Here is a 12,829-nt window from a genome sequence, read left to right as displayed (position 1 = left end):
TGAGTCAATCACATTTTCCAGGTTGCATTCCATACAGAAATAGAAAGAATGGTCTCGTTTAAGAAAAAAAATCTACTTGATCGTTCCAGAGGATGAAGTCCTGCCAAATGACCTTAATTATCCAACCACAGTTGTGGCCTAATTCCTGGAATAGCTAAGAAAGACCAAGAGCAACACAGAGCAGCCACAAGAGACAGTTCTGTCCAACAACAAGCCAACTAACAAACCACAGCTGAGGACAGAGGGAGGAAACTTGCAGGGCTCAAATACATTAAAAGGGATGGCTTTCTGTCATGTGACACTATCGCTCTGCTTCAAACTAATTGCTTTCCACAAGTGACCCAATGCCCTCTTGCCCTAGACAATTATGAAATTTGTCTTTTATCCAAATTAATTCTTGGGAAATGAAAAAGGGGGAAAAAACATGAGGGGGACTTCCTTGGTCAATAAATCTGACAAAGCCATTATCCTATGGGGATTAAATAAGAACTTCAGGGCTTCACACAAATCACATTAGTCCAATTCCTAAATCTGGGTAATGCTTCTTTTCAGGGTATTAATTTCATTTATTCTATTTGCTCTCCCACTATCCTGATAACATTGGCATACACAGACCCCTCCCTAAATGAGATCCTCTTATTTTATAGGCTATAACCCTTCCTTTCTCAAGATGTAATGAGATGTCTTTGCTTAATCGCGTTTATTTCTTCGCCCTCCCACATCCTTCACCGATTTGTTTCAAAGGGTTTGCTTAAAACCATTAGGCTTCAAAAGCTGCTGTTGCCAACACAGGCTTTCATACAACATCTCATACAATACCTCCACAAGACTGAAGAGGGACCAAGAAATTCGAGTGAAAGGAAATGGAGATTTTCATTAATCACAAACAGCAAATCAGGGTTTGGACAGAGATTGAACTACCTACTTTTGCCAGAAAATATGAAAAGCAGGCACTATTCTAGGAATCCAAAATTAAATTACAAGTTTCACAATATCAAATACTGTACGCCACATCCTAGCTCCTTGGAGTCAAATATGATTACAGGAGTGTCACAGCATTCCATGTTATTTTATCTAGCTTTTAAAAATAAAACCCTGATAAGGGTGTTTAAATGTTTTGGAAGCAAAACAAAAAAGAACCGCCCCAATTTTTGATGTTAAAAAAATAACTACTGAAATAGTATTGAATTTAATAAATGCAGTACACAACTGTATAGCCGCTTACTGGAAATGTATAAACCTTCCCATAGTTTCAGAGTGGCTATAAATCTGTGGAAAATAGCATTTCTGACAAAATTTACATATTATCTCTCCTTATATATAAAAGCCTTTTGGTGGTGGCACTCTCCAGAACATTTCACATGCTCCTGAATTGGTTGGCGCCCTGATGTGTCACTCACAGGGCGTCTGCCTCCACTGGCTGCTTTGCTGCCTCCCTTGGTGTGGTCCCACCCACAGAGGCGGCACCCGGAATCTTGGCCTCACTCTCCTTGGAGCAGATGGACGAGTCAGACGCTCCAGCAGCCGGGGGCCTGAGTCCGATCGTGCCACTGCGGTCGTCCTCACCCGAGGGCAGGTTGCTGCCTGGGCTGCGTGTGACTGCATGACGGACAGGACAGGTGCTCCAACAAGGGGAGGGAGGGGGTTCAGCCCGATCCTGCTGCTGGCGCTGCTGGCATTACCGTGGTTGTCCTCACCCGAGCCCGGCTACAGGTGGCCGCCCCAGCTCTGACCAAACAATGGACACGCGGGTCACTCCAGTGCAAGGGGGGCCTCAGGCCGAGCCCGATCCTGCTGCCGCCATCGCGGTCATCCGCACCTGAATATCGGCAGATACACGGGCTCTGACTGGATGGGGGCTGGTGCGCCACTGGGCCAGAGGTCACCCAGAGGCCGCCGGCCATGCCCAGGCGGGAAGCCGGTCACAGGCCGCACCCTCGCCCCTCGACTCCGGGGGGTCGTGATGGGGGAGAAAGCAGGGGACCGGGGGTGCCTGCGTCACGTCTTTCTAGGGCTCGTTGTCTTCCTCCACAACGGGCTTTGCTCCTAGTAAACAATATTTATGAGGTAATGACATTTTTCCAGATAAGGCTCTTGGATGGTAGACTTTTAAAATAATGTTTTGGAGCAATGAGCTGGATCAGAGGATCCTGTGATGAGTCTTTCCCCAAAGAGACTTCCCTCCAACTTAAGTAGCTCTTCCCCAGGAAGAAGAGCAACTCACATTGGAGGAAGTTTCCTTAGGCTGGAGGAAGGCTTCAGACTTTGCTCATTGGGTGGGTGAGGGGGGTGTTACGATCCACCCCAATAAGGATGGAATCCAGCCATACAAATTTTTCAAACCACTGTGAGATTGGTTTTGTTTTTCCCTAGGATGTGGGCTTCTAATTCTTGTTTCTTTTAATACATAATAGAAGTTGTTTAAACGAACTACTGAGAGTAAATGTTTTGGAATGTTCAGGTCTGTGCCCCCTAAAAACGTTCTAATGGGGATCAGCAGGCCCTTGGGAACATGGTGGAGTGGAGCACAGAGGGCAACTGCTCAAGGGAAAAATCAAGATAAATCACCTACCTCCACTCCTATGTGACCTCTTCCACGGATGGAGCAACAGCTTGTGCAAGTGTAAGATGGGGAAAATTTCTGCCTTCCCCCTTTTCTTGCTGCAGCTGGTCCCTTCTTGCTTAGCCCCTACCACCTGCCTACTGATTCCTTCAGTCTAAACAGCCCTATATATGTGTAAAATTTCCCCACAAGGTGCCATCCAAAAAATCAGAAAAGGTGTTTTCTAAGCAGAATTGGTAGTCACAGAAAGAGTGAAGCACCTTTTTGCCCATAGATTCTACCCAGCAAGATGCTCCCTTCCTACCCCCACTTGTGTATATTTATTTATTTACAGCTTCTATAGTCCACTTTTCTCAAAAGAGACTCAAGGTGGATAACAAAGATATTTAAAGACAATAGATAACACCAAAAAAAATATTTAAAACAAGTTGCTTAACTCATCAGCATGCCAGAGTCTCATTCATTATCAGAATTAACCAAATTGGTCCACCAATGAGGAACGGCCATGTACCCATAGGATTCAGAACAAGCTACCAGTTTATCAATCTTTTCCATGTACAGGTTGAGTAAGTTTCCTACATCGTATGTTCTTCTCCTAGCATATGTGAGGTAGGAAATATGTGATGGCCAAAAATCATACATAATTCTCTTCTTAGACACTTCATTTTTATAAATTCCTCTTGTTTTCTTTTTGCCATCAAGTCCTAAAGGAGCCAGTTTGGTGTAGTGGTTAAGTGTGTGGACTCTAATCTGGGAGAACCGGGTTTGATTCCCCACTCCTCCACTTGCACCTGCTGATGTGACCTTGGGTCAGTTGCAAGCTCTGGCACAGCTGTCCTTGAAAAAGAGCAGTTTGTGTCAGAGTTCTCTCAGCCCCACCCACCTCACAGGGTGTCTGTTGTGGGGAGGGGAAGGGAAAGGAGTTTGTAAGCCGCTCTGAGACACCAAGTGAAGGGTGGGGTATAAATCCAATCTCTTCTTCTTCTTCTTCTTCTTCTACAGCTTACTTGTTTCCCTGAGAAGGAAATTTATCATGGAGTCTGGATGCTTCTAGCACTTCTGTGCAAGGCCAAATTGCGTGCTTGCTTATATTAATTCCACATTTTCATGGTGAAAGTGTGCTGACTTCAGGTGGCAAACAATCATCAACTTGATCCTCAAACACAACACGTTGAATTCAAGGAGCCATGAACACAGCAAGTTCACAGACATCTTTCCTCACTCCCACGTCTCCCAAAGTCTGCTCCTAACGACTGTTTGGAACAGAAGTCTAGAAGGCAACCTGTTCCAACCCCAGAAAAATTTCTGGGGGCATGGAACCTGCATGGAAGAACAGCTGCATGGATCATGGCACTGCAGAGAGTGGAAGGAGATGAAATACTCCTTCTGTGTTTTCCACAAGCACAGTGCTGCTGACGAAAGAGAGACGGGAGAGATAAATGTGATTACTACATCTTCTCTACCTTTCCAATAGTTTGTCCATCTAGCAAATAACTAAAGGCCCGTATTTATAACTTAGCCACAGTTAGTTCGCTAAAATTGTCCCAAGCAATGTTCTCAACTGCTTCAATTTTAACTCTCTACCCCCATGTTTTGGGCAAGATAGGCAGAAAGTATGGAAAGGCATTAAGGCTCTTTTGTTTGCCAGGGAAAAGAATGGGGGGGGGGGGACTAGATGCCTATAATTACCCTAGATTTTATTTCCTATTATTCTGATGCTAGTAAAGGTAAAGGTTCCCTTGCTCGAAAGCCAGTCGAATCCAACCCTAGGGTTGCGGTGCTCATCTCCGTTTAAAAGCCGAAGAGCCAGCACTGTCCGAAGACGTTTCCGTGGTCATGTGGCCGGCATGACTAAACACCAAGGCTCACGGAACGCTGTGACCTTCCCACTGAAGTGGTACCTATTTATCTACTTGCAATTTCTTGCTTTCGAACCGCTAGGTTGGCAGGAGCTGGAACTAGAGACGGGAGCTCACTCCATCATGCGGCACACTCGGGTCTCGAACTGCTGAACTACTGACCTTCCACAGCCTGCAGTTCAGCGTCTTAACCACTTGAGCCACCGCAGCTCCTAATTCTGATGCTAGCAGCCCCTAAATTCCTCTTATTTTCTTTTTGCCATCAAGTCCTAGAGGATAATGCAGTGGGAAGGGTGAATGAGTCACTCTAACTCCATCTTGATAAACAGTAGAGAACCTTGGGCAAGAACAAGGAGAAGAGAATGAGGGAGCTTGGCTTCCATGTACTTTGGGGATTCCCATGGACTACATTCCTTACCAAATTGGGTTTTTTAAAATCCCTTGTAGCCTTCTGATTATGGAGAGGTCCAGAAATACAGCCCTAAGAGCCAAGGAAAGGGCAAATTCGAAAGACAGCCAGTCCAACTGTAAGCATTCCTATGCCCACCCGCCCTGTGATTGAGATACAGGCCCAGGAGTGAGTCTGAGAGCTGGACCAAGGAGACCAAGGACTATCATACACAACAATATCAGACGGTAACAGAAATGCAAAAAGGAAGTATATAGGAATGCAACCTGCTACCGCAAGATGCCTTAGATTAACAAGCCACGGGAGGGGAAGCAAGCCTCTTTCTGCTACTGCTGTTGCTACAGCCATGGTTACAGACAAAGACATTTTAGAATCAAAAGAGAGCTGATACACCTCAAAAAAATCAGAGAACACCTGCTGAAAACAAGGACGAACCACTCACCCCAAAAAAAATCAGGATTGCAGTGTCAGAAGGAAAATCTAAGCAAGGTGTCTTTAAAAAAAAAAATCCTGAACTTAAATTATTTAAGGCTGTTAAGAATGTGGGGGAGGGATGTGTCCATGCCAGATATGTCTATATAAAAAAGGTAAAGGTTCCCTTGCTCGAAAGCCAGGCGAATCCGACTCTAGGGTTACGGTGCTTATCTCCGTTTCAAAGCCGAAGAGCCAGCGCTGTCCGAAGACATTTCTGTGGTCATGTAGCTGGCGTGACTAAACACCAAGGCGCACGGAACGCTGTTACCTTTCCCACCGAAGTGGTACCTATTTATCTACTTGCAATGTCTTGCCTTCGAACTGCTAGGTTGGCAGGAGCTGGAACTAGAGACGGGAGCTCACTCCGTCATGCGGCACACTCAGGTCTCAAACTGCTGAACTACCGACCTTCCACAGCCTGCAGTTCAGCGTCTTAACCACTTGAACAAAGCCAAAAAAAACCCCTCAAAAATGGGGCCATTCCAGTTGCTAATAGTGTGAGAGCTGCTGGTGAAGATCATTTAAAAAGAATAGTGAGTCACCTTAAACCTGAACTTCATGGAGTTATAAAGGTTCTCTAGAGAATGGAGTTTCAGTGAGAGAAAAGTAGTGACATTTTTAGTTAAATGTAAGAGCTGTGTCTCTCTCTAAATCACATTTAATATTAAAATACATTTATCATAGCTCTGCTTTATTATGCAGTGTGTCTTTTAACTAAAGGTTAAAAGTGCCTCTTTTCATAGTTTAAAGTGCTCTTTTGAGATCATTTCCCCCAAATGACAATCCCTTGGACGAGGATAATAACAATAATAATTTTAAAAAGTTCTGCCTCATCCACCAGACTCCATGCAGCTGCAATTCTAGGGAAAGCACTGGGTTTCCTCAGGACACTCTGCCGACCTTTCCAGAGTCCCTCCACCTAGACAACAGCCAACCAGTACAGAAATGGATTCTGAGGAGGTTCATGCCCTATCTCAAGAATTCTCCAGAAATGCCCTGACCTGGATAGCCCATGGAAGCCCAGTCTCATCAGATCTCGGAAGCTAAGCAGGGTCAACTCTGGCAAGTACTTGGATGGGAGACCTCCTTGAAATACCTGAGGAGAGAGCCAGGGGCAGGCTTTATTCAGCCAACCCTAAATATCCTCCAGGACTCCCGCAGGGGTCAGTCACCAGAGGTCACTATGACTCTATGACTTCCGGATGCGTGCACACACACAAAATACAAAAAAAAACCCCAAGAATTCTCTAGAAACAGTACAGACTCCCCTTTCTGTCAGGGAGAGAGGGAAATCTTCCTCTTCAATCTGGCTTTGGTGTTCCAATTCCCCCCTGCAAATTTCTCAGGGATTCAACAGCATTAATTTGTTTCTTCCTAATGCACATCTATAACTAGCAGCTAAAATGGGCAAGCCCTGCCTGAAAGGACAATCCTAAAAACTAATACTGATTTCTCACCGGTGTCAATAGCAAAGAAACAAGTTTCTACTCTTAATTTTGGTGTGAAAGTTCAGAGACCCAACAACGGCACAAGTTGGAACAAGATTTCTAGTGGGACAGCCACAAGCCCTAAATATGGGTCTCTTCCTCTTCCACACACCCCATTCCCAGCTCCTATTCCCTGCTCCCATAAAATCTGTGGAACCAGCATCCTGCTACAGGTTCACAGAATCCAGGACCAGGGCAGTGTGCAGGCCTTGGGTGGCTAATTTCGTAAACAGCAGATAATAAACAGACTGTATATTTAAGTTTGATGTGATAGTGTCTGGAACTGGTTCTACTGTTAAGCCATTTTTGCTTGGGTTATTATTAACGTTTTGTTCTTAGCAGGGAGAACCCATTCTTAGGCAAGCAGAGAGTTGTATATTCTCTAGCAAACAACCACCCACAAGATTATCTAACCATGACTGGCCTTCAAAATCCTCAAGTCTTTTGAAAGCACGAGCCTTCAAAAAAGAATTAGTGATCCATCAGAAACATATACAAATGCACGTGTTTAAACTAGATAATTTATTTTGCGCACAGAATCTGGGCCTTTCACATAATACTTACTACTGGTGGGAAAGTGTTGCTGTTTTTGCTACCTCTATACAGCAACTTTTGGCAGGCCCGTAGCTAGGATTTTATTGGGAGGGGGGGCTTTCAAATTTTTAAGAGGGCTGCCAAAGGGAAGGAAGCAGGGAGGGTGGCAGCTGCCTAAGCAAGCTCTGGTCCATACCGCTAAAAGAAAAACATTTTAGGCTTTCTTAAGGCGCCTGTTTTCCATGGCTGAAATGGAACTGGAATCCTGAGCATGTCACTTGCCAGCACTTCAGCCCCACTGCACCAGTTCAGGCTTCCAAACTTCCCCACTTTCGATGCCCTCCCTCCTTACTCTGTCGCCCACTATTAATCAACATTATGCAGAAATGGGAAAAGGAGAGCCGTGTACCCTGGCCCGAGCTCAGGGGGGAAAGAGCCACATGGGGGGAAATGTTTAACCCCACCTCACCCACAGCTGAACACAGGTCAGAGCCAGCCGTGCAACATCACCACTCTCTGTCAGTCAACAGCTCTGCCTCTCTCAGGCGCTTTGCTTTAACCCTTGGCCTCCTGGCCGCTTCCATGGTTTCCCTCCCCAACCACCCAGCGGCTTGGCCATAGCGGCAGTGAAGCTGCCTGGCACCCTCTTGTTCCTGGGGTGGGTGGCATAAAGGGCAGTAGCAACGAGGCAATAGAGCGCTCCTCCCCTTCCAAGCCTGGCAGCAGAAGAAGGAGAGCACACAGCACAGACATGGCAGCAAACATGTACTGAGTGGGCACAAGAAATGTCTAAAAAAAGGTTTTCAAGGGAAATCTTGTAGGGCTGTCCCTTTAAGAAAGGGGGCAGAGCCCCGAATAGCCCCACGGTAGCTACGGGCCTGCATGTTGGTGTTGGTGTTTCTGGTGCAAAAAGAGTTCTCTATGTGGTAATAATGGGAAATACGAGAACCTCAACAGTACATACATTGAACACATGGAGTTGCCTTATACTGAATATGACCATTGAGCCATCAAAGTCAGCATTGCTCTGATCAGCGCTGGCTCTCCGGGGTCTCAGGCAGAGGTCTTTCACATCACCTATGACTTGATCCTTAATGGGAGATCCTGGGGATTGAACCTGGGACCTTTAGTACACCAAGCAGATGTTCTGCTACTGAGCCATGGCCCCTCCGAAGTATTTCTGGCTCATCCAAAGCAGCAACAGTGCCTGAAGTGCGGAGAGTCCGTAATAAAATATTAGTGCTTCTTCAGCGTCTGAACTTTTCAGCCTGTTTTTCAAGAGAAGGGCCTCTTATGAAATAAGTAATTAATTATGCCCAGAAGCCTGATGGGTTTTACTTTGCAGTCTATTCTCCGATCCCAGGGAAGCACAGAGGGTAATAAGAGTGAACCATCGCTTCACACAGATACTAATAATAATAAAAGTCAGTGGATGAAAACCGTAAAGAACACAGATTAAACGCCAAATGGCTTTCAGCACAATCAAAGCAGAATCGTTTAGAAATACAGCCATTGTATTCAGATTTATGGCCTGCAAGAAAGCAAGAAAAAGAATACAGCTGTTCTAATGGGAGTACCTGTTGAAGGAAAGATTATTACTGACTACATTTTTGGTACAGCAAGGGCCCTAGGGATCACCAGGTGACCTTTCCAATTATGCATGGCCTGACCTTCAACTCCTGATTGGTCGGGAGAAGCTAGCCATGGCCTCTGACATTCCACTCACTCTGCACAGTACACTGAAGAAGGCACCTGAAGGTCTAGTTCTTCTACCCTATGAACAGGGGAAAGGCTCATGGCTCAGTGGTATTGATCAATTTTCTCCAGCTGCCCAAAACTCCCCAGACTAATTTTTCAGCCTTCAGAGTCTTCTATTTTAATGACCATATTTTCTAGTTATTCCGATCACAAAACCTAATTCTAACCTCTTCATAGATTTGCATACTCGTATTAAAGCTATAACTGTCATACTATATAAATAAAAATGGGAGAAACCCTTGTTCTTATCACTACGACACGAAGCAAACCTCTAACCCTAACCTAACTTCTCCTCGGTTTCTCAAAATGTCATTACTGCTTTAACTGAATACAGGAGGCACTACAGAAGCCAACTGGTTAAGAGATGAGTTCATCTACCACCACTGAAAGATGTAAGGCTAACTTATAAACAAGCAATGACAAGAACTTCATGGGCATGCATTTTTATGACATACAGTAAACCATTCTGAGGTCCACGTGATACAGAAGCTTCACACTCCTACTGAGAATCACTGAAATACACTACAATAAAATCAGTGCTGAAAATGCTAGGTGCCACGGTGAAATTTCTAGGCACCATGGTGACCTGGAGCCCGTGATTCATCAAGCTCTGCCTTTTTTGTGCAGAAAACCCCCACATTCAATCCCAAACTTCTTGGTTCTATCTTAAGCCCTGCAGAGCCACTGCCATCAGAACAGACAACACTGAGGTACACAGATCAATGGTTTGACTTTACACTGTGTTAATTCTTTAGGATCCTAAGAAAGTTAAGCACTGTATGGGGATGTCTCACATGACAACGTGTTTGCCAGGTTACGGATATTACTTTGGCAGTGAGGGCTCCCCCTCATCACTCTGCAGACCTGCAAATAGATCATTTTTATCTTACCCCCTTCAATAAAAGAAATGAGCACATAGTGGATGTGCAATGAATGGCTCTTCATGGACAACTACTCTTGTGAAGCTATGGGGAAGTTTCCTTCCTTCCACTACTATGGCACTAGTCCTGAGTCGTCATCGATTGCTTGGTAATTGTAGAAATGTAATGGGAGTAGAAGAGCTTTTCTTAACTAAAGCCACTTCCTGAGAATCCAAAGGAAATATGAAATTGACCAGACCACATTGCAAGCCATTTCTGGGCTACTCATTTCACCCCAAAAATAAACACACCCCTCCCCTCTTTGAAATAACGACCCACCTGAAGCACTACTGCTAACAATTATTTAATTTTTAAACTTTCAAAGTTCCAAATGTGCTAGAGTACCGGTGAAGGGCAGAAAACACATGCTATGCGTTGCAAGCACTAGCCAATAGATATAGTGACAGTCACACAAAAAATGCATACAGCCACGTTGGCCAGCCTTCCGGGGATTTCTTTCCACTTTCCAAGGTGCCGCTTGAAGCGCCATAAAAACCCAACATGTCAGTCTGCCAAAAATCAGAGTAGGACATACACACAATGAATGTGCATTGACAGCTCTAATACAACGACATCCAAGTCTCTGAAAAGATATTGCTTGGGCCCAGCTAGAGAGATCAGTTTAATGAATGACTGTAGAATAGCTGAATGAGAGTGGAACAACTTTAGCACTAGTTGATCTGAATAATGGATGTATCCACGTTCCATTAATTTCAGTGTCCCAATACAAAAAACATTTATGGACACTGTTTAACAAGGACTTAAAATGCCTTTTCTGAATTAAGATCAAACCTGTTTGATTTGTATTAGGAGTTCTCACATAGGAAAATTTTAAATCCTCACTACTCAGTCTGGATTACAGTTAATGCCTTGGTTAATACAGATTAAGTTAACGTACTTTCCTGCATATTCACAAATGTGGCTTTTCACTCTATATCCTCCCTGTGTCTGTCTCGAAGTACATGTTGCAGTTTCATTCTGCACACCACATGAGAGAGGAATGATGCGATTAAACTCAGGATTTGTTATGGGATGCTACCATTACATAGGTGTATGACAGATTGTGCCCTCTTGCAATATATTTTTCAGCTGCACCTGTATTTATTGTCTGCCTATCAAGCTTGGATCCTGCCTCTTTCAACATCACAGGAAACAACCAGTGTCCACTTCAAAATGTCCGGATCTTGCTCAGTTGACAAACCCCTTCCTGACCCATGACCACTGCTCTAGAGGGTGGGAATTCCACAGTGCTGGGATTGCTACTAAGAAGGCCCTGAAAGTGGTGAATGCCAGTTTTCCATCTACCTGTGACAGTAGTCCAAGCAGGGCCTTATTGTTCCATCAAGAGGGAGAGGAGGGCCTACATGGGAGCAGATGCTCCTTCAAGATGTTCTGGGCTCAAAAAAAGCTTAATTTTTCCACTCCTCTAAACTCCTGTTATAATACAAAGCAGGCAGGATTTAGAAATCTGTCTACCACTAAGGAAAATGTGAATACTTACACAGGGCCCCAAATTGGCTCAGTACTACTCATAATTTCCTTACATGTGTTTCTTCTTGAGCAGTTCTTATGTTACTTTTAGAGAGAATTTTCTGGAAAAGGAGAGGCAAGCAGAAATACTCCTAGGCTGCTTAAACCTAGCACAGAAACCAACTCTTTGAGACAACTCACTTCATAGATTTGGCAATAATTTCAACAAGGTCCTGATAATTTCCTTTTTTGTGAAATGTAATTATCGCCTTCATGGTGGCAGAGTTAACACCGCAGCTGCCAGGTACAATGTCTCACCCACCTTGCACCTGCCTCAGACATTTACATCCTCTTCACTGTAGTTAACTCTTCAGCCCCCATCTCTCTCTTAACTGCTTCTGCTTGATTGCTCTTGTATGACCATCCCTTATCATCAGTTCCCCTAGTCAAAGTAAACAGGACCGGGATTGGAAAGCATATCAAGTTCTCTGCCCTGCTTTAAAGCTTGTGGCTAGTCATACTGATTAGAGATGGACTATAGAATTGCTACTGATGGGACAAACGCTGCCTGTCACTAGCTTTTCCATTTTAAGAAAGAGTCCAGACTGATTTGCTGATTGTCTCCTCTCTAGTTGCTTTTGGTCCAAATGTATGTACCGCACCCATGAAGTTACTCACTCTGATAGTTCAAAAGTTTTTTAATGAATTAACCCACAACCTTGTCCAACTAGAGAAGAGCAACATAAAAAATTAATATTACACAGATCAAGCAGCACATTTAAAAAAAAAAAATTAAACACACTCACAGACTGCCGTATCAGCTGTTCTCAGCCTCTGCCCTAGCCAGAGTCCTGTCTGGAGAAAAGGTTGCAACTGCCACATGATCCATTCTTATGTCACCATATAAATTCTCCACAGTGACAATCACCAGCAGCAGCACATAAGCAGATGCAGGCTCTGGAAGGCCACTTGCACTGCATCACGTTGCCGGTACGAGCACTGCCAGTCATTCCGTGGAAAAGACTGGATACTTTTTTGTCTAAGTGCTGGCCTGGGCAAGAAGCTCTGCTGCATCTTCCAGTCTCAAAGACAACAACAGGACAAAGACAGAATAAAGATGGGGAAGCTATGAAGACACACACACAAAAAAAGAAGGAAATGGCACCAATGGTCATGGAAACGAATGAAGGAGAAACAGCAGACCCAGATGCTGGGAGCAGGGAAGATATTGAAAGATACCCATCTGGGACATCTTATCTTATTGGATCCTGTGCTGATCTTCAGATATCCTAGCAAAAGATCCTTGAAGAATCTCTGCGAGAGACAATGCACTGGGTCTTTCTTTGGACTCACCA

The 12,829-nt window shown here is 44.5% G+C and overlaps 1 protein-coding gene across 1 annotated transcript in view; it reads right to left on the bottom strand.

Moving 5' to 3' along the window:
- CHCHD6 (coiled-coil-helix-coiled-coil-helix domain containing 6) overlaps positions 1-12,829 on the bottom strand; it is a 75,191-nt gene that overhangs the window by 49,871 nt on the left and 12,491 nt on the right. The window lies entirely within an intron of this gene.

This window comes from Gekko japonicus, unplaced genomic scaffold (assembly GCF_001447785.1).
Source record: "Gekko japonicus isolate JY-2015 unplaced genomic scaffold, Gekko_japonicus_V1.1 scaffold69, whole genome shotgun sequence".
NCBI classification, from domain to species: Eukaryota; Metazoa; Chordata; class Lepidosauria; order Squamata; family Gekkonidae; genus Gekko; species Gekko japonicus.
The sequence above is the reverse complement of the archived record's forward strand: the minus strand, read 5'-3'. Positions and strand labels throughout refer to the sequence as shown.